The sequence below is a fragment of the Dromiciops gliroides genome, chromosome 2 (genome assembly GCF_019393635.1).
Source record: "Dromiciops gliroides isolate mDroGli1 chromosome 2, mDroGli1.pri, whole genome shotgun sequence".
Classification (NCBI taxonomy): domain Eukaryota; kingdom Metazoa; phylum Chordata; class Mammalia; order Microbiotheria; family Microbiotheriidae; genus Dromiciops; species Dromiciops gliroides.
This window is the reverse complement of record NC_057862.1, coordinates 424426285-424445931: the sequence shown is the minus strand read 5'-3', so window position 1 is coordinate 424445931 and position 19647 is coordinate 424426285.

Here is a 19647-nt window from a genome sequence, read left to right as displayed (position 1 = left end):
ACACTGGATTTAGAGACAGGGGATACAAGCTCTGCCACCACTGCTGGACCTTGATTAAATCACTTATGTTTCCTAGACCTCCTTTTCCTCATCATGAAAAATACTGGATGATTCTTGAGCTCCCTTTTAGCTCTAAATTCTGTCTTGGATAAAATCATTTACACCATTTTTTATTCACAAGTTACTGTTAATGACATGCTGCAGCTAGCCTACTTAAACTCAAGCCTATGAAATAATCCCAGAATAGAGTTTAAAAAAAAAAGATTAATCTAACCAGTAGCATGATACAATGGGAGGAATACTGAATTTAAAGTTAAAGGACCTAGAGATTCAAATCCTGTTCCTATTATTTACTTGCCCTGGGCAAACCACTTAACCTCTTGGGGCCTCAGTTTCCTCCTTTATAAAATGAGGTCAGACTAGATTGTCTAAGGTCACTTCAAGACCCGGTACTAAATCCTGATACTATAAAATAGATCAAGGATGGACGGATTTTTTGAGTCAAAATGTGCCAGTGAAATTTCTATTTGTTTTTCTATATCCAACATTTAATTCCATCGATGCACCCGGTAGCAAACCATTCAGGTTTGTTATGAGTGATAGAATGCAGAAAATAATTCATTTTTGTCTCTGTATCCAGAGCATCCAGCACAATGTCTTATGCGTAGTAGACACTGAATAAAAGGCTTTTTGAATTACTGGTAATAGCACTGAATCTGAAGTAAACAAACAAACAACAAACAACCTAGTGTTCAAGTTCTGTCCCAACTCAGTCCTCAGGAGCCCACTATGAATTAACAAGTGAAAAGTGAAGCATGAACACAGTCTTTAGAAGAATGTGGCACAAAACCTTAGCAGTTGAGAGGGATGTCAGGCAGCATCTAATCTAACACCTACCTAAGGTGTAAGATTTTCATTTTAACATCCCTAACATGTTTTACTTCAGCTCAAAGACCTCTCAGTCTTTGGATAAACTCACTACACCTCCCCAGATTGCCCATTCCACTTGGGTACAATTCTCTCAGGGTCTCTTTCTAATCTAAACCCCTACCTCCTACCCAACTGCTCCTAATTCTGCTTTGTGGGGCCAAGAAGAACAATTCTAATCCCTCTTTCAAGTGAATGGCCTTCAGAAGACTACTAAATGGCATATAAGCTCTGGAATCTGGCAATCAAGGCCCTCACATTCTAGTTCCAACCCACTTTTCCTGGACCCTTCTCATACTATTCCCTCTCTTATATACTACCCAAAAAAGTGTCTTTCTCTTCAACCTTTCATGATTTTACCTTTGCCTCCTAATGGTCATCACAATCTACTCCATCATTTTATCCTGATATCAAAGCCAAAATTTTTAAACAAAGGAAGTTTTCCCAAAATCAATTAAGACAGATTACAAAATAGTCACAGTATTAAAGTAATAAGCAGCCATAGTGTAGTGGAAGGAGTACTAGGTCTTCCACTTACTAGCTATGTGAATCCCTCTTTAAAAAGAGATGTTTAGAGAGTGGCTAGGTGGTGCAGTGGATAGAGCACCGGCCCTGGAGTCAGGAGGACCTGAGTTCAAATCCAGCCTCAGACACTTGACATTTACTAGCTGTGTGACCCTGGGCAAGTCACTTAACCCTCATTGCCCCGCTCCCCACCCCCCCAAAAAAAAGAAAAGAAATTTTTTTTTAAAAGATGTTTAAATTATCTCAAGGACCCTCCCATTATTTGAAGCTAAAGTATGCTAAGAATTACAAGTTAGAATTAGAACAGACCTTGGAACAAAGAACTATATGATTCATTATTAATATTCGTATCAATGCTAATGTACAGTAATACTTCCACAATGCCATTATAGTGTATAAGAATAACCTAGGAGTCTCCTCTCAACATGGCAAAGAAAGTCATGACAGATTGTTAAATTTTAGACTATGTAATGTTTGTTATTTACAAAGCACTACAGCGACAAGTATTATTAGAACCAAAGTGATTTTGCCCAGGGTCATACTGACTGTGAATGCTGCAAGCCTGAGGTTTGAGTCCAGGTGTCTCCTAACTCCAATTCCAGCAGCAGAGCCTAGCTAGATCCAGGAAGGGTACCTCAGAACATGGGATCTTGGAGCTGGAAGGATTCTTAGAATGAAGAATGTTAGAAGTTAAGACATTAAGATTAGATGGCTTGGAAGTCACCTAGCCTAACCTATTCATTCTAACAAAGGAGAAAACTAAGAGAATGGTTCTCCATTTGTATCACCTTTACTAAAGCATTATCTATTCAATTGTTTGGAACTCTTCTTTGTGAATTCATCTAGATCATTTCCAAAATCATTTTTATTTTAGGAAGCATTCTCTTGATTCAAATATCTAACTGTTTTGAAAAAGCTGTGGTATTACTATTCTAAGCCAGGCACACATATGGCATAGGGGCCTTATTAAGTCATCACTCAGTGCTATCATTAAGATGTTTCCTTCTCTATGAAGCAGCCCCATTCATGTGAAAATTGACCTTGGGTCAACCATTCAGGCTTCAGATGACAGGACCAAAGTAGTAAATGACTCAGGCATGTTTATTAACAGCTACAGACACTCTCCCAGGCCCACCCTACCCCCAAACAAATTTAAATTACAATTCTCCCTTTAAAGTAATAATAGCAGCTCACACTCAGATAGCACTTTGAGGTTTACAAAGGCTTTACACATGCATTATCTCATTTGATCCTATCCCCAGGGTAGCTCACATATTATCCTATTTTTACAGATGAGGAAAATGAGTTAGAAAGAGGGAGAATGACTGGCCCAGGGTCGCACTAAGCTAGTAAGTGTGGAACCTGGAATCAAACCCAAGTCTTCTAACTTCAAGGCCAGAAAGAACTCTCCATCACAGCACAACTATCTCCAACTTACAGGAGAAAACTGAGACTAAGATACAGGGTCTTGCTAGGAAGCAAGGCAGAATCAGGGTCAAATCCTGGTCCTCTAACAACAAAGTCCTTACTTCCCCCCTCCCTCCCCCATAACTAGATCTTAGATTCTACAAGCCCAGAAGAGCAAAAGACCTCCTGATGCTTACTAAACACCATTTCCAATCATGGGGGTGCAACATTAGCTTCTAGTTTTCCTTTCTTTTCATCATGGAATTTAAAAGGATATTGAGCAAGAGTTTAGGGTTTGGGCTCCCTGGGTAGGAGGCCATTGTTCAGTTAGTCATGACTCACATTCTTGCCATCTTACAGTACAGTCTAGGGCATCTCCCCTCCTCCCGGCAATTTCCTCCAGGTTTATTACATGAAAGGGGCTAGATTAATCACTTTAAAGATAAAATTGCCTTTCTTTCCTACTACTCATTGTGAATGTCTCAGAGGCAGCCTGTTATTACAAGTGCTAGATTTAGAGTCAAAGAACATGGGTTCAAATCCATGCTCTATTGTGTGATCTTAAGAGATATCTCTTCATCTCTATGGATATCAATTGCACAATTTGTAAAAAGTGGGGGAAAGAATGAATAATCCAGATACCTAGAGAATTTCTAAAGTCCCCTATAGATAGAAATCCTACAGATCTATGATTTTCTCTCCCAAGTATATGGTAGAATAAGAAAGGTTTTCTTCCTTGAAACTGTGATCTATGTCTGTACCCCTTCACCCTGACTACAAACTGTGACCTAACCTGGAGCTTTATTCTCCAGCAAATGAATAGGACCAACAAGGAAAACAAGACAACTGGAGGCACCAGGTCAAGAAACAGAAAGACTCACAAGTTTCCTAGCTAGACAGAGGGAGGTGAAAGGCCTATTGAGATGTTTGATTCAATTTTTCAAAACTATGTTAAGTGTCTACCAGTGCCTGGTGCTGGTAATATAAAGATGACAGTTCTTGCCCTCAAGGATCTAATAGGGTGGATAATACAAGGACACAAATATGTATGAGACAAGATAGAATATGATAGGGGTAAAGGGTAGGTACAAAAAGGCCGTAGGACAACTTTGAGAAAGAATAATACTTCTCTGGGGAGGAAATAAAGGGGACCAGGGAAGGTGGCTCCTAAGCTGTTGCCTGGAAAAAAGAAAAGATTTCTGGCAGGTAGAGATGATAAGGAAATGCGGTCTAGGCATGGAGGGGGGTGGGGGTGGGGGGGAGGGAGAGCAGGTCTTGGATGAATGTAGGCAGACAGAAAAGATTGGATAGTAGTTCAGTTTGGGGGGAAATGTACCATACATAAGGCACCCATAAATCTTTGGCTGAAAGTATAGTGCATAAACAAGAGTATGTGAAATAAGACTGGTAAGCAGATTGGAATTAAATTGTGGAGGCATTTAAGTACCAAGCCAAGCAATGTTCATTTTGTTCTATGGGCAAAAGGGAGGCATTTTTCTTTTAATTAAAGCAAGGAAGTGACCCGTGTATACTTATGCATTACAAAGACTATTTTGGCAGCCATATGAAGGATGGATTGGAAAGACGAGGCAGGAAGACCAGTTTTCTACACTTAATCTTCTCAGATCTCTATTTTAAACACAAACTACCACCACTACCACCACCACCCAATCACAATGCCTTCAGAATAAAATCTATGAGCCTGGTATTCAAGGCTCACCATGGCCTTGTTTTACTTTAGTCCTCAGAACATGCTCCGTTATCCATATTCTACTACTCAAGACAACCTAACCTGCTAGCAGTTCTGGCTCTCTCCCACCTTGATGGAATCACTCTTTGGTCTTAAGGCAAGTCATTTAACTTCTCTGGATCTTAGTCTCCTCATCTGTAAAAATGACGGAGGCGTTCCAGTCTTAAATCTTAACACTATAATTCTCCCATGAAACCTTCCTTTCCCTGACATCCCCTAATTTTGACCCGGCTCAGAGATCTTTCCCTTCCAAAATCTCAGAATCCCAAAGCCTAAACTCCCCTCCTTTGTATTTGCACTTTCCTTTAGAATACAGTGATTTAGAGACCATCTAATTTGCATTTTACTGATAAGGAAGGAGAGGCTCAGGAAGGGGAAGAGAACTGCCCAGGCATACCTTGGAGATATTGTAGGTTCAGTTCCAGACCACCACAATAAAGTGAGTAACAAGGATTTTTGGGTTTCCCAGTGCATATAAAAGTTGTGTTTACGCTATACAATATACTATACTGTAGTCCAGTATTATGTTTTTAAAAAGCAATATACATAGCTTAATTCTTCAAATACTTTCTTGCTAATAAATGAGGTATGCTTCATTTTATGCATTTGGTTTTTGTTTCTGTTCCTCTCCTATAGGAATGTAGGTTGGTAGAGACCAGAAACAGTTTTACATAACCATAGATAGCTCCCCAAATATAAGCACTTCGTGTTTATTCAATTTAATTGAATATTCTCTAGATTATGAAGAAAGCAAGAGAGTTCCAGAAAAACATCGACTTGTACTTCATTAGTAATACTAAAACCTTTGTGTGGATCATAACAAAACATGGCAAGTTCTAAAGAGATGGAAGTACCAAATCATCTTACTTGTGTCCAGAGGAACCTGCATGGGAGCCAAGAAGTAAAAATACCGAACATAGAAAACTGATTGGTTTAAGATTGGAAAAGGAGTAGGACAAGTATATTGTCACAAAACAAGAAGGCTGGATGAATGAAAAGCTAGAATTAAGGCTGCTGGGGGGAAATATCAACAATCTTAGATTTGTAGGTGATACCACTGATAGCAGAAATGAAGAGGAATTAAGATTCTTGATGAGGGTTAGAGAGAAAAGTGTAAAAGCTGGCTTGAAGCTTAACATCAAAAAAGCTAAGTTTTTGGCAACTGGTCCCATCAATTTCTGGCAAATAGAGGGAGAAGAAATGGAAGATTTTAAACTCTTAGGCTTAAAGATCACTGTAGGTGGCAACTGCAGCCATGAAATTAAGACACTTGCTCCTTGAAAGAAAAGCTATGGCAAATCTGGATACCATACTAAAAAAGCAGACATCACCTTACTGACAAAGGTCAGAATAATCAAAGCTATGGCTTTTCCATCAGCAATGTATGGCTGTGATATCTGCACTATCTGGAAAGCTGAACGTCACAGAATCATGATGCTGGAGAAGACTTTTGAGAGTTCCTTGGACAGCAAGGACATCAAATCAGTCAATACTTAAAGAAACTAATTCAGGTGCTTCACTAGAAGGTCAAATACTGAAGCTGAAACTTTACTTTAGCCACATAATGAGAAGATGGGACTCACTATAAAAGACACTGATGCTGGGAAAGATTGAAGGCAAAAAGAAAAGGGTACAGCAAAGAAGGAGATGGATAGATATTATCTTGAAAACAATAAACATGAACTTGGACACACTTCAACAGACAGTGTAGGATAGAAAAAGGCCTATGTATGGTCCATGGGGTCACAAAGAGTTGGACACAACTGAACAACAAAAATAAGAAAAATGAAATAGAAGAACAGGGGCTCTTAACCTGAGATCCATAAACTGTTTTCCCCAATATTTTGATAATTATTTTAATATAATTAGCTTCCTTTACAATTCTACGTAGCTTGTTGTAAAATTTATTTTAAAAACATTATTCTGAGAGGTACGTAAGTTTCATCAAACTTCCAAAGAGATCCACAACACAGAAAAAGGTTAAGAACCCATGAAGTAGAGCAACATTATGAGGAAGTAAAACGTCAAATCTCAATTTCATTTTCTGTCTACAGGTTTTTTTAATTACAAACTTAAGTCACCTAATGTGAATATTTCAAAAAACAACACAAAGGATAAATTCTTATGAAACCATAAGTTTCTGTTACATATAGTTTGGTTTTTTTAATTCTGTATTAAATTGAAGCTGATAATAACAAAATTTCCCTGTTTTCATCCCCTCTTCTCTTACTGTCTTCTGTATGTTTAATGTTTTAATGAAACTCTTTTGTTTCTTTCTGCATCTCCATCACCATTTACCAACTCCACTCCCCCCAACAGAAGAATCTCTCCCTTGTAACAAATAAGTCCTATTAATTATAATAAATCAATACATGGGCTGTATCTAAAAATGCTCCATATTCTGTACCCTCTGGCTCATCACCCCTCTGTCAAGAGGTAGGAGCCATACTTCATTTAATTGTCCTCTAAAACCATAACTAGTCACAGTTCTATAGATCTGTTTTCTTTTACAGTACTGTAATCACAGTATAAATTGTTCTCCTGATTCTGTTCACTTAACTAACTTCATCAGTTCATATAAAAATTCTCCTAGTTTTCTCCAACTCCACAATATCTGTTACTTTTTACCACATGATAATTTTCCATTACATTCATATACAATTTCTTTTGTATGTGGGTTTTAATTTTTTTTTTTGGCAGGGAAATGAGAGTTACATGACTTGCCCAGGGTCACACAGCTAATAAGCATCAAGTGAACTCAGGTCCTTCTGAATCCAGGGCCCGTGCTTTATACACTGCACCACCTAGCTGCCCCTATACTACAATTTCTTTAGCCATTTTTCAATAGGCACCTTCCTGCCCCTCCCCCATCCTATAGTTTTAAGATATCATTTTGTTGTTGTTGTTGTTGTTGTTTTTTTTAGTGAGGCAATTGGGGTTAAGTGACTTGCCCAGGGTCACACAGCTAGTAAGTGTTAAGTGACTGAGGCCGGATTTGAACTCAGGTACTCCTGACTCCAGGGCAGGTGCTCTGTCCACTGCACCACCTAGCTGCCCCTAAGATATCATTTTTATGCAGTTGTAGATAAGAAAGGTCTTATTTTTAAACTGTTTTCAATTATCGTCTCTATCATTAAGACAAAACTCCAGTTATTTCTCTAGCAAAAAGATTTGTACAGACTTTAAAGTACTATGTAAATCATAATTATTATTCTAAAAGACAATGACCTATCTTTGATTACTTTCCCCAAGTTCCCGGGTGCTAAGGTTCTTGAAAATATAACAGCATAGGGGCAGCTAGATGGCGCAATGGATAGAGCACCGGCCCTGGAGTCAGGAGTACCTGAGTTCAAATCCGGCCTCAGTCACTTAACACTTACTAGCTGTGTGACCCTGGGCAAGTCACTTAACCCCAATTGCCTCACTAAAAAAAAAACAAAAACAAAAACAAAACAAAAAAACAAAAAATATAACAGCATAAGGGCAGCTAGGTGGCGCAGTGGACAAAGTACTGGTCCTGGATGAAGGAGGACCTGAGTTCAAATCCAGCCTCAGACACTTGGCACTTACTAGCTGTGTGACCCTAGGCAAGTCACTTAACCCTCATTGCCCCACAAAAAACAAACAAACAAACAAAAATATAACAGCATAAAATGAAACCTGTCTCTGCTAGTTAGATGATGATGGACTAAAGACCTCTATTGTTCTCTGAATGTTATCTGCAAAATGAGGAGAAAGATTAAGGATCATAGGATTTAGGGCTAGAAGGAATGAAAGGAGCCCTCTCGAGATCATCTTATCAACTTCATTTTACAGATGAGGACAGTAAGACCCAGAGAAATTAAAGGACTTGCTGGAGATCACAAACCTTGCACTGGAATTCCAGTCTTCAGACTCCAAAACTGTACAGCCTACTCTTGCAGGGCTTCTGTGAAGAATGGATGATCAAGTGCATGTGAAATGTAATATAACAGAAGGGAACACCAACCTTGGAATCCCAATACCTGCCATTTACTAGCAATTGTGACTTTGGATAAGTTACTTAACCTCTCTAGGCCTGTTTCTTCATCTGTAAAATGAGGGAATTAGAATAGATGACCACTAAGATCCCTTTCAGCCCTAAATCTTATCATCAACTATGATTCTTCTATTAATATCCCCATCTGATCCTTTATCAAGGTGACCCCTGAGCTTTTAAAAGTTTATGCTGACTGACTACAAGCTCTGGCCAGTCCAACCAAGTTGAAAAGATTTTTGGAAGATAAAGCTTGGCAATGGACTGCATCTGTTGAATAGTTCATTTCTGAAAGGCTCATCACCAGAAGGTCCACGTAAAGAGATGAATGAATGTTGGGGACCAATTAGTATCAGTGTAAATCATATTCATCCTAATAAAAACATATATCCTTATAATACTGAGGTATTATTACCGAACAAAATGTACATTGATGAAAATAAGCAAGCGGTAAATAAATTTCCCTTTTTACCCACTTTTTACCCAGGCTTTATCAGCTTCATTTAGCATAACAGACCGAGAGGGTACATAATAAAAAGGCCTGACAAATGAATATTTTTTTTAAATCACCAAAAAGGGGAGCAGCTAGGTGGCACAGTGGATAGAGCACTGGCCCAGGATTCAGAAGGACCTGAGTTCAAATCCAGCCTCAGACACTTGGCACTTAGTAGCTGTGTGACCCTGGGCAAGTCACTTAACCCCCAGTGCCCTGCCAAAAAAAAAAAACCACCAAAAAGATGTGTTGAATCAGAGAACTACTGAAAAGGTTAGACCCGAAATGTTCCTTAAGGTTTATCAGATTATAAAGTAGCCTCTTAGCACAGGTTCTTACATGTAGAAGGGACTTAATAAATGAATTGCTGAATTTAACAATTATTAACTATTCCTTCAGGTTTTATAGGGTTACAAAGCATTGAGCAGGACAAAAATTGCATTGTCTTCCTTCACTTTGCCACAGAATATTCATTTCAACATATATTAAATCATTTTGAACGTATGTGGAACACAACATTAGATTAAGATTTCAACTAAATTCAACATTTATTAAGTGTCTACTATATATAGTGCATGATGTTAGGTGCTAGGGAAGATGTAAAATTTAACTCCATACAGAGTATACCAGTCTATTAGGGGAATGTAATATATACAGATAACTACAACACACAAAAATGAAGGTACAAAGTGTTAATATAAGCTCTGAGGGAGGAAAAGGTTATTGTGCTGACTAGGCAGTAAAAATGAGGCCAGGCTTTCTGGAGGAAAGTACTCAAGATTTTAAAAGATGGACAGGAATCCATAGTAGGCACTTAATAAATACTAGCTGACTGCTTGAAAAAAGAGAACAATGGATATGGAAGACATAGGAACAACATTAGCAAAAGTAAAAAGGAAGAATTTTTTAATGGACACAAAGTAACCCTTCTTGGTTTGAAACACAAAATAGATGAGGAGTAGGTAGAAAGAGATAAGGCTGAAAAGTTAATATACCCATAATACATAGTATTATGCTGCATTTTGGGTTTGTTTTTTTTTAGATTTTTAAGAGAACCTACCTACTACCAATAAGACAAAGTTAGGCACTTACTGGGTAATATGGAGGACAGGCAGTATTATTCTTCATGCACAGAGGAGGAAACAGGATCAAAGAGCAAAGTGACTTGGCCAAGGTCACAGTGATATCAAGTACTACAGATCAGAGCAGAAGTGGAAGGGACTTTGGAAGTCATCTAGAATAACCACCTAATTTTATAAATAAGGAAATTCAGGGCCCAAGGTCAACTGGTAGTGGGCCAGGATGTAAACACAGGTTTCTTGTCTCCCAGTTCACTGCTTTGAACTAAGTTAATGCTATAAAGTCAACTGAATTTGCTATTTAGAAGTGTTATAGACACAAAAATATGACAAAGTACTACAGCTGTCCTATTTAGACCTGTCCCAGTATTACACATACAGATTTTAATAACAGAACTTTCTTTAATTTCTTTCTAAATAGTAAATATTTCCATGGAAAGAATGTTTAAAGGGAAAACAAATAGTAACCTACAGAGATTCTTCTGACTCAATGTTGTTCAATAAGAATTTTTAATCCATCACTTTCTAATTCTACAAAAAATATTAAGTGCCTTCTATGTGCAAGGAAACACGTATAAGACAAGTGTGCGGCCTTTGAGTTAGATCCATTTGTCCTAATCAAGTTGGTTTACATCCTGTGACCTGTTTAAAATTGCAAGGGAAAATGGCAAAACCTGCATATCGGTAGGTATTCAGAGGACTAGTGTTGTAGACTTGAGGTTCATGGCCTAGCTCTTACACCCACACATTGTCTGATCTTGGGCAAAGTCAGTTTTCCCCTCTCTGAGCCCTTATTTTCTCATTGGATCATACAATCTTTAAGGTCTCATCTTGCTCTGATGTTCCATGGCCTATGTATGCAAAGGAAAGAACCCTCAACTTGGAATTCAGGCTCTGACACTTACTAGCTCTGTGACCCCTAGGGCCTTCAACCTCCATTTCCTTATCTATAAAATAACCTACTTCATAAGGTTCTTGTAAATAAAGCACATTATAAATCCTTAAATAGCTACAGGCATGTGACATAAAATATCCTATAATCTAAGGTACCTTCCATTTCTGATAGTCAACGTTTCTGTCCCCAAAAGGAATTTATCTCATTAGGGTTCAGTTCTAGTTGCTTCTTTGATCCATCTGAAAACTCATCTGAGAAGCTATCTTCACATTTGTTCTGTTCAACATATAAAAGAGCTCATGGGGGGGAAAACACCATCACCATGTCGTAATAAAACCAATAAAAAATAAATTGGAATACAATAAAAAATAAACAGGAATACATTTGCTTAATGATTAATTTAAGGCAGATAATTGGCAAAACTATAAAAATGATGAAATAATTTAAATTGCATTTAAGAGAAGCAATTTTTCCATAAGGTACACAATTTTAAAAGATAGTAATGGAAAATGTTTTTCATTGTTTCTAACATTTTTAAAAAAACAAAAACTGATTACTATAAAAACCATTTTCAATAAAAAAGTAAAATGAGGTCAATTTCCATCTAAAATTAGAGGGGTAAGAATTTTAATAATTCAAACTATAAAATAGACTAGATTTCATAATCTGACATAGTTCCACCAGATTACCATGGTCCCCATTCATTAACAAATGTAGCACAGTAAACAGTTAATTCATTCTAAATGTAATTGGGAAAAGATGAGCAGAAGGTAATAAAAAGGCTGCTTCCTAGATTTTTATTACACTTGAGATAACATCTGTTTCAGAAACTGCTAGCCCTAAAGACTGTGTTGTTGTTTTTTAACTCTTTTACAACATTATCAAGTCAAGAGTCAAAGGAAGTGTTTAGAATGCTGTTACAATTATTCTAATAGATGCTATGCAGAGAAGTAGGAGACAACAGAACTACAGTAACATTTATAACCTCTGGCATTTTAATAAGCCTTAAGAAAAAGCCATGCATTTAGAAAAAAGCTAAGTCCAATAAAGAAAACAGCCCCATCTTTAAAGTGCTAAATTAAAAAACACATTCCTCTATGCAGTTGAACCTAAAATTATCACATTTCAGAGAAAGAAGGCCATAGAACTTGGAATGGTACACCACAGAAAATGGAATGTTAGCATTGTAAGGCAAGGCTTCTTAAACTGTGGGTCATGACCCCAATATGGAGTCACATAACTGAATGTGGTAGTTGTGAAAAATTTGGCAACAGTTAAAGGTTTTGTATACCTATTTTATTTATCTATATACTCTGGGTTGCATAAAAATTTCTCAGGGGAAAAGAGGTCACAAGTGGAAAAAGTTTAAGAAGCCCTATTGTAAGGTCATCTAGTTCTGAACTTCACATATGAGGAAACTGAAGCTAATCACTATTTTCTGGTTTGTCCAAGGTCTAGCCAGGTCCAGAACATAATCTTAACCCTCTTCCCAATGCACACTTTTTGGCTCCACCATTCTTTATTCTATTTATATCCTTTAAACTGCAGGGAAACTGGTCACTGAGATTATCCATAGGAGAATTTAGCCATTTTACAAGAGGCTAAGCAAACCCTAGTAACAGTACTCAAATGGGAGTCCAGAGATACAGGTTCTAACACCAGGTCAGCCAGCAGCTAGTTTTATGCCTTCAGGCAAAGTAACTTATTGTCTCTGGGATTCTATAGTCTCTAAGACCCCTTCAAACCCTAAAATTCTAAGTTCCAAGGTCCCTTTCCAGGGCTAACCTTCTATGATTCTATTTTATAAAACTAGACTTATTCTAGTTACCAGAAGTTCTAGTTATTAGAAGTATGTACTCAATTGTGTAAAGAAAACCTTGAACTACTATTATCTGATTGATAATAGAAGCCTTGAAATTGTTGATATAAGAATCAGGTGGGCATGTTGGAATGCAAGATAACACGTGTTCTCTAGAGTCATAAATGTGGGTCAATAGGAAAGCAAATAGTAAAAGTGAATGCTAAATACAGGTACCTGTGATTTTTTTGTTCATTTAGAGCTTCCTCCCTTTAAAAAAAGAATCAAAATGGGTATTCCAAAGCTCTGTACATATGAAACTTATCAGGTTACACTTCCTGATAGTAAAAATGGTTTACATTTATATGGTACTTTATGGTTTATAAAACACTTTCTTTGGTTATTATAATTCCCATTTTACACATGAGGCTCTGAGATGCAAAGTACACAGGTTATAAATGAGTGAGGACTCAAAGTCAGGTCTTCTAGCCCGAAATACAACAGTTTTTGGCATTATATCACAATATCCTAGTAAAAATGGTAAGAATTGTTACAAACAGAAATTCTAATAAATTTTAAGATGAGATTTGGAATTTTTATCCTAAGTGACTCTCTAATATGCTTTCACATAGCAACGCTATTTTAAAAAATAAACAAGATCAGTGGATAGAGCACTGGCATTGGAGTCAAGAGTACCTGAGTTCAAATCCGGCCCCAGACACTTAACACTTACTAGCTGTGTGACCCTGGGCAAGTCACTTAACCCCAATTGCCTCACTTAAATAAATAAAAATAAACAAGATCTTAGAGGTTTAACTTCCCCCTGGTGATACCTGGCTGGATACCTGTCAGAAAAGCCAAAACCAGAAGTTAATCTAATAGCTGTCACCTCATTCAGGTTTACTAAGAAGTTATTACAGAAACGTAAAGCGGTGGTTAGCATGAAAAGGGAGCTGAATTTCATTGTCAACTTGATGGAGTTGAATTATAGAATCACAGATCTAAGACTTCTAAAATCTAGTCCAATCCACTCTAATTTTACAAATGAGGAAACTGAAACATGAGGTGGTTAAGTGACTACTCAAAGCCATGTAAACCACCATGTGAATAAGATGTGCCAAAACATATCATAACCTAATTGTCTCTCCCTCAAAATTGGTATTTGGGGACTCAATTTTTAAAGTTTGTATTTAAGTTTAGTTAATTCCCTTAAGTTTAGCTAAGTGACTGTTTCTTTGATTTGATAAATGAAAATCTGCTATGATTGAATATTAAAACAATTTTTCTATGAAGTTTTTTTTCAATTCCCCAGGTGCATACCCTAATGAAATATAGCATGCTCAACTATAACAAGTAGTAGGTGTCCTATAAATATGACAGCTGTAAGGTACCTTAGAAATATGATTGATAAGGAAACTGAAGTCCAGGAGACATTTAAGTGCTTCTTCCTTTATGACATTCTGACTCTTGGCAGTTTTTTAGTCATGGAAACTGTAAAGTATCTGGCTGAGTAACCTCCAAAAAAAAACCCACTAAAGTAAAACTAAAACTAATTAATTATGAAATATTTGATTCTTTATTGAGAATCAATAGCTGTCAAATGTTAAACTGGGAGGAAAAAAAAATAAGACATTCAAAATAAATCGCAATAGGGTCAAAATGACTCACCTAAAAATTAATTCCATCCAACTTTAAACCTTTTGTAAGTATATGTTTAAAATGCTTCAAAGGTAGATAACAAATTGAATAATGTTTGCATCAGATTGTGGGTGCCTCTTATTAATGATTTCTGATCGTCAGTGTTCACTCAAGGCTACTGCTTAATGTTTCAGCAAACAGTGTACCATTCTACCTAACCTCTTGCAATGAACAAATGTGATAAATTTACTTGAAGACAGCTTTTGTGATTCGGTTAGATTCAAGGTCATTCTAAGGCTTTTAATTACTAACTGGGATTTGAGGGCTCTGGAGCTCAGTGTATTTGAGAGAGAAGAGCAGCTGGCTCACTCACTTTCTTATTAAAGAACATTATAAAACCCAGGAATTGGCAAATGGCAAGTTCTCTAACTATCCATGGGGAACACAAAGAACTAAAGAAGATATAACCAAATATCTCTTTAGCTTTTCACCACCATCAATATCAATGTTTAAAAGTCGCTAGTAAAATGTGTGAATTCAGTGATCTAAGTTTTAAACTGAAATTTGTCCCAAAACCAGAATCCTACAAAGTGAGATCCATTTTCAGTTAGAAATGTTTTCAGATTTGTACTTTGAAATGATCTCTTAAGATTACCACCTCCTGATCTGGGGATCCTATGGAACTGTGAAATAAGCCTTGGTTTTGTAAAAATTCTTCATGAGAGTGAACCCAAAGTAACCTTAAAAAAAGTCATTTCAGGGTAGAACAAACTGAGGACATCTGTGTTGAGCATAGCATGGGTTACACATAAATGAAAAGGTGCTATTTGCCACTCCTCTCACCACCACCCCTCCCCCTGCCCCAGGCTGGTATTGTAAAAAATGGATAAAGAGGCAGGAAATTCATGTTCTAGTCTTGTTTTGACCACTAACCAGCTGCGGGACTCAGGGCTAAACCATTTCACTTCCCATCTCTCAGTTTATTCACATGAAAATGGAGACTGGATTAGGTTGGAGGTTCTTAATTGTTTTTGTGTCAAGGGCCCCTTTTGCAGTCTAGTGAAACATACTGAACCACCCTTTCTCAAAATAATGTTTTTAAATGCATTTTTAAAATCCACAGAATTACAAAGGAAATTGATTATGCTGAAGTCCTTACCAAAAAAAATTTTAAGAACAAGTTCACAGCCTTCAGGCTAAAAACCTCTAGATTAGGTACTCTCTAAGGCCCTTTCAAGATCTAACATTCTATTAAAGGATAACATCAAATTAGCATGGAGGCTATTTAAAAATCACAGCAAAACTAATTGAAAGGCAGCACCACAAAGTCACATAAAGAACACTGAACTAGAAATCAGAAGACATGTTGGTTTCAGTTCTAACATTTAAGGGCCAAGTGACTCTGTACTACTCACTTAACTTCCATGTCCTTATCTGTAGGTTGGGGATAACATTCAATTTCCTTCCCTCAAAGACTTGTAATAGAGACAGATAGATGTGATTTAAAGAGCATGGACTCAGTCATAAGAGTATAGCAACCGTCCTTTCTTCCCTTCTCAGCTAAACTTGAAAAAGCAATCTACAGTGGGTGTCTCCATTTTGCTCACCCTTCTCATTCATTTTTTAACTCTCTGCATTCTGGACTCCAATCTCTTCTACTGAATCTGCCATCTCCAAAGTCATCAGTGACCTCTTCCCCACCCAATCTAATGACCTTTTCACAATCCTAATGCTTCTTGATCTCTCCGGGAGCTAAGCCTGCTGATAACCTTCTCTTAGATTTTCTCTTCTCTCTATGGTTTCTTGATGCTACTGTTAATGGTTCTCCTATAGGTCCTATTGCTCTCTGAGTCCCCCTGACTGATTTTTCAACAGTGTCACAGCCATTCACACAGGTGCCCCCCCTCCCCAAAGCTCAGTCCTAGGCCACCTTCTCTTTTTCCCTCAATAGTATTTCAATTGTTGCTCTTATCACCTCCTATGATTCAATTATCATGCAGATGATTCCCACATCTGCATGTTTAACTCTAGTGATCTCCTGAGAGCCAGTCCTGTATTTGCCTTTTGGACAACAGGAATCCATCTCAAACACAACATGTCCAAAATTTAACAGCTTTTCCCACAAAATCTTCCTACATTCCCAATTTCTGTCAAGGGCACAACCATTCCCTCAGTAACCCAGGCTCAAAAGTTCAGTTGCATCCTTAACTCCTCATTCTTACTCATCCCATATATTCAATCTGTTGTTGAATCTCATCAATTTTACCTGCACGGTGGATTCCAGAGAAACCTGGAAGGGCTTGCATGAACTGATGCTGAGTGAGATGAACAGAACCAGGAGAGCATTGTACACAGTATCAACAACATTGTGTTGATCAACTGTGATAGACTTGATTCTTCTCAGCAATACAATGAATGGTCCAAGATAGTTCCAAAAGACTCATGATGGAAAATACTCTCCAAATCCAGAAAAAAAAAAGAACTGTGGAATCTGGATGCAGATTGAACCATACTATTTCTATTGGGTTTTTTTGTTGTTTTTCTTTTTTGAGGTTTTTCCTTTTTGCTCTGATTCTTCTCTCATAACATGACTAATGCAGAAATATGTTTAATGTGATTGTACATATATAGCCTATATCAGATTACTTTTGGAACTAGAAATCTTATAAAAACAAATGTTGAAAACTATCTCTAAATGTAACTGGAAAATAATAAAATATTTATATGAAAGAAAATTTTACCTGCACATCTCTCTTCTATGTCCCTTTCTCTCCACTCACACAGCCACCATCCTAGTACAGACTCTCTCTTTAGTGGACAGAATTTTCAACTCTGATAAAGTCCTAGGTCCCAAGGCATAAGAACTAATTGGAGAAATATAATATTTATTATTTTTTAAAAAATAAATCCTTACCTTGCTTTTACATTACCTACATTTCCCCCTCAATCCCCTTCCAGAGGACAACCCTTTCTAATAAAAAAGTCTTAAGAAAATTTTAATAAAACCAAATAAACACAGAAAAAAGATGATGATGTATGCCATGCTCCACACCCATAGACCCCTGCTTCTTCCAAGGGGGAAGAGTGTCTTCTAATTTCCTTCTTTGGGTTTTTGTTTTTTTTTTTTTAGTGAGGCAATTGGGGTTAAGTGACTTGCCCAGGGTCACACAGCTAGTAAGTGTTAAGTGTCTGAGGCCGGATTTGAACTCAAGTTCTCCTGACTCCAGGGCTAGTGCTCTATCCACTGTGCCATCTAGCTGCCCCCTAATTTCCTTCTTTGGGGCAAAGATTGGGCTTTACAATTTTAAAACATTCAGTAACAATTGTTTTGTGCTTAGTTATCTCTCCATTTACATTGCTGCAGTTATCTTGGCTCTACTGAGATCATTACATGTATTTCTCACACACATAATTTCTTACAGCCAGTAGTATCCCATTACATGAATGTAATACGATTTCTTTAACAATACTGCAAAAGACAGGTATCTACTTTGTTTCTAGTTATTTGCTATCACAAAAAAAAACGACTGCTCTAAATATTTTGGTGTATGTACAGCTCTTCTTTTCTGTCATGGCTGCCTTGAAGCATATGTCTAGAAGTGGAATCTGTCACTATTTTAGTCACTATTTGCATAATTCCAAATTGCTGTCCAGAATGGTTGTACCATTTCACAGCTCCATTAACAATGCATCACCAACATCAAATAAATAAATAAAGACTAATATGGTAATGTTTTACATAACTGCACATGTATAACCTATATCTGATTGCTTACCACCTCGGGGAGGGAGGGAATGAGAGAGGGATAGAATTTGGAACTCAAAACAATCAATCAATAAATAAGCAAGCAAACAAACAATGCATTACTGTACCTGTCTCTCCACAACTATCCAAACATTGACTATTACTTTCTTTTGTTATCATTTCCAAATTGCTCCATGTGAAGTGAAGCCTCAGGGTTTTGATTAGTATTTTTAGTATTAGTATTTTTCTTACTATTAGTGATTTAGAGTATCCTTTTATTTGGTTAATAGTTTGAAATTCTTTTGAGAGCTGTTCACATCTTTTGACTAATTCTCCATTGAGGGGTGGCTTTTGGTCTTAAATATTTCATATAGTTTTGGTATAAAATCCTTAAAAATATTCCATACAGGGGCAGCTAGGTGGCACAGTGGATAGAGCACTGGCCCTGGATTCAGGAGGACCTGAGTTCAAATCCGACCTCAGACACTCGACACTTACTAGCTGTGTGATCCTGGGCAAGTCACTTAACCCTCATTGCCCCACCAAAAAAAAAAAAAAGGAAAAAGAAAAGAAAAGAAAAAGAAATATTATTGCTTTGTAAGTTGTATATTTCTTGTATTGAACAGTTCTTAGTTTTGAGAAATTAGGGGTTTTTCCCCCGTGAAAGCTGGTGGATGGCTTATTTTAGGTATTAGTAGACTTGTTCGTTGCTTTGCAAATAGAATTCTGAATTAGAATTTTTTAAATTCCCACTTCTAGATCAGTTTGTGATTCATGTATCTTTGTAGAATATTAGGTGACTGAAGATAGATGAATTTAACAAATCTTTTAGTTTTCTGCACTTTTCATTACAGTATACCTTAGCCTTTTTTTGTATTTACCTCCATTTTAACAGAGGCATTTTATTTTGTTGGTTTGTGTTTGGCATTTTGCTTTACACAGAGCCTGTAGGCTAATTTGAAGCACAACTTGTGTGAAGATATTTTCCATGGGGGTGGGCAGAACACAATAATGGCCACAAGACCAGACTATAAACGGAAATTTCTCCCTGCCTCTGTCTCTTTCCACTGTAATAACTTCTACAAAATATGAAATTAAAGTCAAAGTCGAATACCTCACACCTTTTTTTGGTTAGGAGCCTACTGAGGATGGTTCAGATTTCTCTGTCTGGCATCTCATACTTGCTAAACTTTTGTCTCCAAACAGTACTCTGTGTTATTGTCCTCTATATGTTCTGAATTCTGACCAAATCAAGCTGTGATTTGACTACATGTTCTTTGAATGGAAACTCATGATATTCCTTCCCCATTATTAGAATCATATTCTCCCACATCTCTTCTTTTGAAATCCTACCTATTCTTTAAAACTCAGAAAA